Source organism: Lithobates pipiens, unplaced genomic scaffold (genome assembly GCF_037356315.1).
Source record: "Lithobates pipiens isolate NorthernLeopardFrog02 unplaced genomic scaffold, aLitPip1_a1.2 Scaffold_27, whole genome shotgun sequence".
In the NCBI taxonomy this organism is placed as follows: domain Eukaryota; kingdom Metazoa; phylum Chordata; class Amphibia; order Anura; family Ranidae; genus Lithobates; species Lithobates pipiens.
The window spans coordinates 56,221,559-56,234,589 of NW_027507788.1; positions in this window are offsets into that span (position 1 = coordinate 56,221,559).

Consider the following 13,031-nt stretch of genomic DNA (forward strand, 5'->3'; position numbering starts at 1 on the left):
AGGTCGATATGAGATAATAAAATTGAACCTGGAAAAGAACAATGACCAACGTGCTTGTCTAGAAGACTCTTGGCAGAACGAATGAATTCCAGATTCTTATGATCTGTGAGAACGGTCACAGGATGCTTAGCGCCTTCCATCAAATGCCTCCATTCAGAAAATGCTTCCTTAATTGCCAGTAACTCTTTATTCCCAATATCATAATTTCTTTCGGCTGAAGACATTAAACGAGAGAAGTAAGCGCAAGGATGAAGCTGCATCTTTTCACCACGTCATTGAGAGGATAGCTCCCACGGCAGAGTCCAAAGCATCACTTCCACTATAAAAGGTAATTCAGGATTGGGATGTACCAATACTGGTGAAGAAGTAAAAAGAGTTTTTAACTTTCCAAAAGCAGCCTGTGCCTCAGATGACCACACAAAGGGCATCCCTTTCTTTGTTAGTTGGATAATTGGAGCTATCACCTTAGAGAAGTTCCTTATGAATTTTCTGTAAAAGTTGGAAAACCCCACAAATCCTTGGATTTCCTTAATGTTTCCAGGGGCAGGACAATCTACCACTGCTTTAATCTTCTCGGGATCCATGCTCACTCCATCTGGAGAAATAATATACCCTAAGAACTGGATCTGGGCTTGTTCAAACTTACACTTCTCCAGTTTGATGTAAAGTCGATTCTGCCTTAATTTTTCAAAGACAGTGCAAACATGCCTGCAGTGCTCTTCCAGGTTATCGGAAAAGATAAGGATGTCATCCAGTTAAGCAATGACAAATTGGTCCAACAGATCTCGAAAAACATCATTTATGAAGTGTTGAAAGGTCATCAAGCCACACCCTGAGCACTTTTAATTCAGGTTCTGACAGATTAAAAAAGTGGCCGAAAGGTATTTCAGCCCCTGGGAGCAGCTCAATGCGGCCACATGTATGGGCGGTGAGGAGGTAATTTATCTGCATTTTTCTTATCACAGACATCCCAGAACGTATGGTATTGTGGAGGCAAGTTGTGATAGGACTTGGTAGTTACCACACCAACTTGAAATTCCTTGACCAGCAGAGAACTTGTTTGGTAAGGTTACCTACAGTGTTCCTTGCAGTGGAAAGATGTGAAATCTATGGTCCGTGTTCCCCAGTTGATAGAAGGATTGTGAGTGGAGAACCAAGGAATGCCCAAAATGACAGGAAATTTGGGTGATGTGATCAACTGAAAGCTGATGGTCTAACAATGGTCAGCCTCAAACTGGGTTACCAGAGGAACTGTTTTATGGGTAACAGGTCCTGAGGATAAGGGTGAACCATCAACCGTCTCCATCTCAATAGGAGCAGATGTATTTCTGGCTTGAATGTTATTGCGGTGGGCAAACTCTATGTACATAACGTTTCCTCCAGCCCCAGAGTCTAGCATAGCAGAGCAGGGGATTTCACAGCCCTCAGAAATAAGCTTAATAGGGATGGCAAAATGAGACAGTGGAGAATTTACTTTATTTTCTTTGAGAATCAATGGGGAGATAGATTGGATAATAGGGTTGATTTGTTCAGGCAGGATCACATCAGTCACCACAATTGTTCTTCTAACCTTGTTAGGACAGTTAACTGCATAATGCCCAGAGTCTCCACAATATAGACAGAGATTCTCCGAACGTCTTCTTTCTTTCTCCTGAAAAGAAATGGATCTCTTAATTGCATCAACCTGCATAGGTTCAGCTGTGTCAGAATCTGGAGAAACTCGTGGATCCTTCTGAACAAATTGACTAGCAGGGAAACGCATGCCACCATTACTTCCAAACATTCACAGCCTCTCCTTCCTCCTTTCTGTAAGCCTCTGATCAACTGGGATACATAGTTGGATGAAGGCTTCAAGATCATTGGGAGTCTCTACTCTGGCAAGCTCATCTTTTACCTGTTCAGAAAGCCCTTGGCGGAACTGACTGTTCCAAGTGGTATCTGCCATCCAGCGTCTGAATTCAGCTGTGTATTCAGCAACAGAGAATTTACCCTGCCGTAAACTCTGCAACTTTGCTTCAACAGTAGAGCAGCGGTTGGGATCATCAAAAACTTGATTCACTGCATCCTCGAAAGTCTGGAAATTATTCAGCATTGCACTGTCTTGTTCGATATAGGGGGAGGCCCAGGCTAGAGCTTCCCCAGTCAGGAGGTTGATAACAAATATTACCTTCTGTTTTTCAGAAATGAATGCAGTGGGTGGCATTTGGAAATAGATGTGACACTGGTTAAGAAAACCTCTGTAATGGTGGCGGTTGCTATTAAACTTGGGTGGGTGAGGCATATGTGTGTTAGTATCATCTCGGGAACGTAGATCCAGCAATCATTTTGTCAGAGCACGGATCTCTTCGTGCTGCTCCTTCACCACACCTTCAAGTATGGAGAATTTTTCTTGGTAAGTGACACCGAACTCCTGCAGCTCTGCAATTTGCTGCCTGAACGGAGCCACAGCATTTGCTATAGCGGCCTCCATGTTTTGGGCCAGAATATTCTGTCGCGATCAGGGGTCTGGCTCGAAGACCAATTGCTATAGCAGTTTCAGGTCTACCACTAACCAGCAGGATAGGAACACAGGCAGTCACCCTGGCAGATGACTCAGGCTCATCTGAGGTGCGGAGTCTAAGTACTAACCAGTTTTCACCAGAGCTTCAGATGGTGGAGATGGATTTAGCTGCGTGCTAGTACAAGGTCGCGGTACTCAGGATCGCCCCACCAGGAGGTGAGCAAGCCGGGGGTCAGTAGCGGATGAGCAGGTAAGGACCAAACAGAAGCGTGGTCAGTAAGCAAGCCAAAAGGTCGGTAACGCGTTGTTGCAGGTTGAGATCAGGCAGAAGCATAGTCGTGGAACAAGCCAAGGGTCGATAACAAGCAGTAGCAAATATAAACGGCAGCAGGGAAGACAGGAGCAAGATACAGGCTGGAGATAGCACAATATTCTGGCAAGGAGGAAGTGCAGAGACATGGCTTATATCAAGAAGTTCATGGGAGGAGCAAAGAGTTCAAGGTTCAGCTGAAATCAAGGTACAAGGCAGGGTTGTCTAAAGGATCTGACAAGGCACTGTCCAACATCTCAGATAGCTCAGAGAGACGATTCATTGCCAGACACAGCTGAGGTCCCGGGTTTAAGTCCAGGTCCTGACACACCCCCATCAAATCATTCTCTGCAGCTATTACCTTTTTTACCACCACCTCCTCCCTTTAGAATGTAAGCTCTATGAGCAGGGCCCCCCTGTGCCTTTTGTATTGAACTGTACTGTAATTGTGTTGTCCCCCCTATACATTGTAAAGCGCTGCATAAACTATTGGCGCTATATAAATCCTGTATAATAAATTTTAATAATAATAAACTCCATTGACATTGTTCACACTGTCCAAAATGCAAAATACATCCAATACACTGTATATTTTATTGTCAGTGTTCTGGCAGCACCCTAACCCCACTCACAGTGTTCATTATTGCCAGGACTAAAAAAAAAAATAGATAAATTAGATAAAAAATACCGCATGCTATTGTTGCAGTCTTCTATAGATCCAGTAGGTGGAGAACTAATCTACTTACACCTCATTAACATGATTACATTTCAGCTATGCTGAAAAAGGCCATTATTTACAGAGCTCAATGACTACTTACTAATTGAAACCAAAAATACTGGCACTTAATAAACATTGGCGCTACAATGTTATTGCGTTGTTACAAAGCAGATGTGATTACATTTGCAGTTTTTATTGCAGATAAGGCTTATAGAATAATTAATTGTCTCTGTGTTCCTTTAGAGAGCTTCATCTATGAAAATGAATTGTAATTCCGTATACTGTACATGCACTAATAAATTACTGTATAATGTCAGTTTTAAATAATTCATTCATGAATGCATTGTAAATACTGTTGTCAGAATACACTTATTAATTAGTCCACAAAGTGATAAATGGCCACACAATTTGATGAATTAATGTTTGTTTTTGAGAAATTACTGCATGTCTTTGAAAAATGGCTTTACGTTTTTCATGTTCCCCCATTCCTCACTAGTAATTCCTGTCAACAGGTAAAGCAGCCTTTTTTTATGATTCTATTTATGGTATAAATGTATGTTGGAAGCACATATCAAACTATGACAATGAAGCAAGTAGAATCTTTTCATAAAGATAGTGAATATAGTTCAAACTAATACATTAATGTAGAGATTACAATTTTTAAACAGCAATATACCAATACACACAGGATGAAGATAAACAGCATGATAAGGCTTAGTAAGCATGAGACAGCGAGGATGTAGATTTGTATATTTGGCTGATGCTTCAGTTTTGTGATATGCACAGGTAATCATTTCACTCTGGAAAATATAATTAAGATAAAAGATGTTGTAGAGAGACAAAATGTCAGACATATGCTGCAATAAGGACAAGCAAAGGCTCATGAGGCTTCTTTTGAAGGCAGCTACTTGTACTCTTAGGCAAGCAAAAGCTGCTCATCAAGCTCATCAACCTTAGAGCCAGTGTGCTTTCATATGTGGCTTATGAAACCAAATGCAAACAGTCATTGTGTGTTCTGGGAGTACTAAAATATATCAGACCTATTAAGGGCCCATGTTCTCCTTATAAAAGCTTACTACTGGTAAAACTAATTTTCATCGTTCTCCTCCGACACTTTGTTTTCTGTTGAAGCCCTCTAGAAATATCAGGTACTTCTGGATATGGAGGGGCATGCGACCTTATCCCCAGAATGCAGTGCTCAGGCCTGAGTGGCAATTGTCAGGCCCTGAATTCCGGGGAAGGGGAGAAATGAATTAATTAAAGCAGCCCTGCCACCAATCTCAAATGCCTAAAAAAATATCTATCTATCTATCTATCTATATCTCTATATATATATATATATATATATATATATATATATATATATATATTCAACTCTTCAAGATGCCAGTGCTGCTAAACACTGCTACAATGAATCCCCACGTGATCTTTTTTTTCTGAAATCAACACTTCTGGGCATGTTGAATTCCTGTGTCCCTTCCAGTGCTCACTGGTTTCTCGCACCAATCTCCACATTAGTACAGGATGCTGAAGAGCAAATCTGCCTGGGTTCAATTTGTGGGAAGTTTGACGGGTTTGTCAAAAAATTCCCAAACTGCTTTAATGCTTTAATACAAACCCCATAGAAGTAAATGGGAGACAAACACCAATTTCCTCAACTTACAAGCCAATAGGCAAGGCATGGAGAGCTGGGTACTGTCTGGGGGTGTCAAGTAACAATGCCACAAGAAATATAAAAAGTTAATTCAGTGGCAGTGTTGCCAACCTCTCAAAGTGAAACTTGCCGACAGGATACCAAGTATTTACTGACAGCACCAATTTTTGGCAGTGAAAAAGGTGGAAAGAGTGAAAAGGAAAAAAAAATAAAAAAAAATCTCATGCATATAATGCAACTGTGGAGCTGTGGAACTACTGAGCCACTCACAACCAATTAATACCAACAACAAATTAGAGGCAATATCAAAACTAATATGAAGAATATATAGCATATAGAATACACATGTATATATAAAAAATAAACACATAAAAGAAATACTAACATAAAAACGCATATATATAAACCAAAAAGACAACCTAGCAGCTAATAGTAGTATAAATAAATGGAAGACATGCACATATAAAGAAAATGCATAGATAAAAAAGCATGTGTAAAAAAAACGCATACATGAAAACTGCATAACTCTATATTATTAAGTACACCTGTTAAATTGCTTGGTTACAAAAATTGCTAATCGGCCAATCACATGGCAGCAACTCAATGGATTTAGATGTGGTGAAGACAACTTGCTGAAGTTCAAACTGAGCATTAGAATGGGGAAGAAAGGGGATTTAATTCACTTTGAATGTGGCATGGTATTTGGTAGACATGTGCAATTCATTTAGTTCCAAATTAATTTGAACAAATTTAGACAAATTAGTTAATTCGGAAATATCAGAATTTTCGAATTTCTGAATTTTTCCAAATATTTGGAAATTCGAAATTGCGAAAATTCGGAAAATTGGTGTGAAAATTAAACATTTCGGAATTTCTAAATTCGAATATTTGGAAATCCAAAAATAGAAATGAAAATCCGAAAATAAGAACGAAAGTCTGAAAAATCAAAAACTGGAAAACTCGAAAAATCTGAAATAATAACAAACTAACAATAACTTTAAGTGGAGTTCCACCCAAAAGTGGAACTTCCACTCATTGTACTCCTTCCACTCTCTGGTGCCACATTTGGCACCTTTCGGGGGGAAGGGGGGACAGGATACCTGTCTTTCACAGGTATGCTGTCCCCACTTCCAGGAGCCTCAGCCACAAGTATTGATGTCACTGCAGGGCTCCCTCCTCCTTTCCCGCCCCCTGGGCCAGTAGGAGAGAGGAGCGGTGCCTCCTGCATGCGCAATAGGGTTTCGGGAGTGAAGCCATAAGGCTATGCTGCCAGGTTCCACCAATCACAATGGAGGCGGCAGCACTCGACAGTTGATGGAAACATTAGCTGTGGTGCTGACATTGTTGGACTCCAGGACAGGTAAGTATCCGATTATTAAAAGTGTGCAGCTGCTTGCGTTTAATTTTTGCAGTGGTGGGCGGACCTACGCTTTAACTATTACTTACTATTAAATTACTAGTGAACATAACAAATACAAATTTATCCAAAGTTACAGAATAACGAATGCCATATCTAAACGAATGTAATGTAATGAATTAATAATAAACAACAATAATAATTATAAGAAAAACTGATTATTATTATTATTATTTCAAATTTTCGGATTTTCCTTTCTTATTTTTGGATTTTCGAATTTTTGAATTTTTGAATTTCCAAATTTTCTATTTTTCAAATTTCCAAATTTTTGAATTTCCAAATTTTCTACTTTTCAAATTTCTGAATTCAAAAAATTTATGAATATCTGAATTCAATTATCTTCAAATTTCGAGTTTGTGAATTTTCAAATGTATGAATTTTCGACTTTTTGAATTTAAGAAAAAAAAAAAAAACACCGAATGAAACGAAAAAACTAAAACAAGCACATTTTTCGGCAGCGCACATGTCTAGAACTTGTTGGTGCCAGACAACAAATCTGCAGCAATTAGGTGATTTGCTTTTATGTCAATATGAACCAAAATCTCTGAGGCAATCTCATAGATTCAACACCTTGTTGAATCTATGCCATGAAGAATTAAGAAAGTTCTAAAGGCAAAAGCGGGTCCAACCTGGTACTAGCAAGGTGTACCTAAAAAAGGGACCGGTGAGTGTATATAAAAAAGGGCAAGACCACCTAGCAGCTTATAGTAGTATAAATGAATAAAAAGGATTTATTAGGAATGTATATATGGTAGAGGATCAGAGATGGTGTTTGTCTTTTTCCTCTCTTTCCACCTTTGCACTACTTCTTCATTGCAGAGTTTTTTCTGATTGTCTGAGCCAGGATACCCACCTCCAACCCCCTCTGTTAAATAGAACTTACCTGCATATGATTTATAATGCTTTGAGAAAAGAGACAATAAGCCCTTGTACACACGGTCGGAGATTCCGACAACCAAATCTGCCGGATTTTATCCGTTGGATTTTGTCCGAAACTGTTGTATACACACGGTCGGACAAAGTTGTCGGAAAATCCGACGCGATGACGTTATTTCGTTACGACGGGACTATGTTCACGCTAGTAGCCAATAGCTTTGGTCTATGAATTTGATCTGAGCATGCGTGGCACTTTGTCCGATCGGAATTCTCTACACATGATCGGAGTATGTCCGATCGGAGCATTTTGTTGTAAAATGTTTCCGGCAAGTTGGAAAAGTTGGTCTGACGGATATTCCGACGGAAACAGTCCGATGCAGACCACACACAGTTGGAATATCCGACAAAACGCTCCGATCGGACACATTCCAACGGAATCTCAGTTTTTGTGTACAAGGGCTAAGAGTTCCGAAAATGCATTACCATAGCAACCAGTCTGCCCCCCGTGTGACATTACATCCTGCCTTGTGTCCCACGGTGGCTCAGCTTGATTCCTAGTACATTGGACTTGATTACCTTACTGATAACATAATGTTTACTGTCACAAGCAGCTCTTTTGGTGGAAAGCTTCCATCCAATGTGGCATGGCTGCAAATAAGTTATTTAATTTTATATTTCTGTGAGTTTGCATTTGGCTTTTTAATAGTAATAAACCCATTGAAGCTGCACTTTGTTGCCACCCCCTTGTGCTCCTTTTTTTGTAATTTCAGAGATTCTGCAAGAATACCCTTTACATGAGAGTTCCCCTTTACGTCAGTGTCCACAGAGTTCCCCCTTACACTGTAAGGGGAAAACTGCAGACTCTGATGGAAGGGGAACTCTGAGAACACTGATTTAAGAGGGAATGCCGGGAACTCTGATGTTGGGGGCCTCTGGTGACCACAGACCACCTTCTGCAGGGTGAATGCACTAAGGTAAGGGGGACTACTAATATAAGGGGGAACCTTTATATCAGTGTACCCCCTTATCTTTGTGTATTCACTCCAAGTCTCCCCTTATATCAGTTACCCCCCACACACACAGACTTTGTGCTGCCTGGGTGACTGGAGCTGTCACTAGTCTGCCTTCTCTGTAGGACTACTCAGGTGCAGGGCAGTGGGGGTACTGGAGGCAGGTTCAGTCAGATGGCAGACCATGGTCCCGCTCTGCTTCATCATCCTTCAGTTGGACTCCTCCCCATCATGGCACTCCTGCTCCTTCCACTGAGACTCAATCTTTCCTCTCCATTTCGGGATCCACTCAGATGGACAGTCCTCCTCCATCCCAGCCACTACTCCCACTCTGTGCACTTCCTCTTTCTACAACTGTCGAGCAGGTGCCATGACTTCACTGCACACCCATCTGGGCTGCCCCCACCTGAGCCTGCCTGACTCTGGCTGGCTTCTGAACTGCGCATGCATAGTTCCAAGGCTGGCCTGCAACCATATTTTTTATAGGCAGCTGCTGTTCTTTACAAACATTTAAAGACAGTTTAAAAATAAGCTGATTTTTACAAACTACCCATAAATTTATGGATAGTTGGTAAACCTGTTCAGCGGGAAACAGCTCTTTTAAAAGGCTTAAAGAGCAACATTAAAAAAAAACAATTCCACCATTCCTTTTAAATAGCATGCTTGGTGGGTGCCTTATGCTGGCCATACACTATAGGAAAAATCTGCCAAAATTTGGTCATTTAGACAGTTTGTTCAATGCTTCAATGGTTGCCACTGCAGTCCTCTTCCACTCCTTCATGATGACATCACAGAGCTGGTGGATGTTGGAGTCCTTGAGCCCTTCAACCTTCCATTTGAGGATGCCCCACAGATGCTCAATAGGGTTCAGGTCTGGAGACATGCTTGGCCAGTCCATTATCTTTACCATCAGCTTCATGTTGGCTTTCATGGTTCCCTCAATGAACTGTAGCTCCTCAGTCCCGGCAGCACTCATGCAGCCCCAGACCATGACACTCCCTCCACAATGCTTGACTGTAGGTAAGACACACTTGTCTTTGTATTCCTCACCTGGTTACCGCCACACACGCTTGACACCATTTGAACCAAATATGTTTATCTTGGTCTCATCAGACCACAGGACATGGGGTTCCATGTCCTTGGTCTGCTTGTTTGCTGGCTTTCTTGTGCATCATCTTTAGAAGAGGTATCTTTCTTCTGGGATGACAGCCATACAGACCAATTTGATGCAGTGTGCAGCGTATGGTCTGAGCAACTGAGAGTCTGACCTCCCACCCCTCCAATGCTGGCAGCACATCTATATCTTTTTCCCCAAAGACAACCTCTGGATATGACACTGAGTATGTGAACTAAACTTCTTTGGTTGACCATGGCGAGGCCTGTTCTGAGTGGAACTTGTCCTGTCAAATCGCTGTATGGTCTTAGCCACTGTGCCGCAGCTCAGTTTCAGGGTTTTGGTAATCTTCTTATAGCCTAGGCCATCTTTATGTAGAGCAGCAATTCTTTATTTTCAGATCCTCAGATAGTTCTTTGCTGTGAAGTGCCATGTTGAAGTTCTAGTGACCGAGTGAGTGAACACCTGAGACCTTGTAATACTAAGGAGTCACATGACACCGGGGAGGGAAAATGCCAGAGGTTTAGACATTAATGGCTGTGTGTTATTTTGGGGGGACAGCAAATTTACACAGTTATACAAGCTGTACACTCACTACATTATATTGTAGCAAAGTGTAACTTCTTCCGTGTTGTCACATGAAAAAATATAATGAAATATTTAAAAAAATGTCAGGGGTGTAAATTATTTTTATTAACTTTTTTTTTTTTTACCAGCAACGGCAGCGATCGGTGACCTATAGTAGGACTGTCATAGTAGGTGAGCAGTCAGACACTAATGCCCCTTACGCACAATCGGACTATCCGGCAGACTTAGTCTGGCAGACCAGAGTCCACCGTACAATTCACTTGTGTGTGGGCTCCGGCGGACTTTTTCTTCCCAAAAGTCTGGCGGACTTTGAAAGAAGACTTGACTCAAAATTGTCCGCCGCATTCGAGCAGACAATCCACTCGTTTGTATGCTAGTCCGCCGGACTTTCCAAATGAACGGACTTGCCCACACACGAACTAAAGTCCTCCGGCCCCCCTACCCCAAAGCACCTTGTCCCCATGTTGATGAGGACAAGGGCCTCCTCCTGACAACCCTGGTCGTTGGTTGTCGGGACTGCGGGTGGGGGGGGGCTTATCAGAATCCGGGAGCCCCTTTAATAAGGGGGCCCCAGATCCCAGCCCCCCCACCCTATGTGAATGAGGATAGGGTACATCGTACCCCTACCCATTCATCTGAGGGAAAAAGGGTCAATAAAAAAAAAACACACTACACAGGTTTTTAAAGTAGTTTATTAGGCAGCTCTGGGCTCTTCTTCCGACTTCGGGGGTCTTCTCGCCGGGCTCCTCCGTTATCTTCTGCTCTTTTGCTAGCGGAGGAGCCCAGCTTTCTCCTTTGTCGTTATCTTCTTCTTCTTGTTCCTTCTTCTGATGTTAACACAACGATCTCTCCCGCTGTAATGCCGTGTACATGGTGTGTGGCGACTTATCTAGGCATAAGGGGCGGGGGTCACATGGTGACCCTGCCCCTTATGATGTCACAGTCCCAGCATCCCCTATATAAGTCGCTGCACACCATGTCCCCGGAATTACAGCAGGGGAGAGCATCCTGTCAACATCGGAAGAAGAGAAGAAGGAAGAAGAAGAAGACGACGAACAAGAAGACCATGCCAACACTAGTAAAAGAGCTGGAAGAAGATAGCAGAGGAACCCGGCAGAAGAACCAGAGAGCGAGAGAAGTCAGAAGAAGACCCTCAAGTCGGAAGACCCCAGAAGTCGGAAGAAGACCCCAGAAGTCGGAAGAAGACCCCCAGATGTGAGACGACAATGAAGGAGAAAGCCGGGCTCCTCCGCTAGCAAAAGAGCGGCAAAAGAGCAGAAGATAGCGGAGGAGACCGGCGAGAAGAACCGGAAAGTGCGGAGAAGACCCCCGGAGCTGCCTAATAAACTACTTTAAAAACCTGTATAGTGTGTTTTTTTTATTGACACTTTTACCCCAGGTGAATGAGTAGGGGTATGATGTACCCCATACTCATTCCCATAGGGTGGGGGGCCAGGATCTGGGGACCCCCTTATTAAAGGGGGTCCCGGTTTCCGATAAGCCCCCTGCCTGCAGACCCCAACAACCAAGTTTGTCAGGAAGAGGCCCTTGTCCTCCAACATGGGGACAAGGTGTTTTGGGGTGGGGGGGGGGGCGCTCGCTTGTCCCCACCCCCTTTGCTGTCTGGCCAGGCTGCATGCTAGGATAAGGGTCTGGTATGAACTTTGGGGGGACCCCATGCCGTTTTTCGGCATAGGGTTACAGTTAAAACCCATACCAGGTGACGGGGCTTGCAAGGTGTCAATCTCACCGATGGTGTCAGCGAGATTGACTTCCTATCTAGTCCCGTCGTACCTGAAGTCACGTTCAAAATGAATGAACTTTAGTCCGTGTTTGGGCAAGTCCATTCATTTGGAAAGTCCGGCGGACCCCCGTCGAAAGTCTGGCGGATTGTCCGCCAGACCTAGTCCGCCAGAAAGTCTGTTCGTGTTTGGTCATGTGTGTGGCAAGTCTGCTCGTTCGGAAAGTCTGGTGGACCTCCACTGCAAAGTCCACTGCATAGTCCGATCGTGTGTACGGGGCATTTCTGACACTTTGTGTGGACCAGTGACACCAATACAGTGATCAGTGCTAAACATATACACTGTCAATGTACTAATGACACTGCCTGGGAAGGTGTTAACATTTAGGGTGATCAAAGAGTAAATGTGTGCCTAACAGTGCTTAGTGTGTTTACGGTGTGCTGCATTTACTAAGGGATATGCCGGTCGTTATTCCATGCTTTTTAGGTTAACAAAAAAAGTATAATTCCCACTGACAGGACAGAGCTCTGTCCTGTCATCCTCTTTGCCAATCAGTGGATGCCAGTGGTCAATTATGCCCGGGACCTGCTGATTGGCTTGTGCTATGACTAATCACAGCACAGCTGACTTGGCAGCAAAGGCCTTACCCATGAAGTGCAGAATTGTGTATATAGTCAGGGCCGTCTTTAAGGCAGGGCAAAAGGGGCAGCTGCCCTGGGCCCTGTCATTGTTGTGGGGCCCAAAGCAGCTGCCTCATACTTGCCAACCATCCCAGTTTACATTCCTTTGTTCCTTGAAGTTTTAGTCCTGTGCTGCTACTAATGCTGCCCAGCTCTGCCCTATTGTTGTATACAGATGACTCACCTGCAGACCTGTGTATACATGTAAATACCGGCATTCATATGTAAATAGCAGTGACATGCATATGTAAATAGCTGAGGCCAACTGCATTGATATGTAAATAAAGGCAGCATTCATAGGTATATCAGGCCCTTGTGCAGTGAGGAGAAGATGTGCTGTAACCTATAGCAACCAGTGAGCAGTATTACTGTACAGCAATCTCTAGCAACCAATCAACAAGCAGAAATGTGCTGTAACCTCT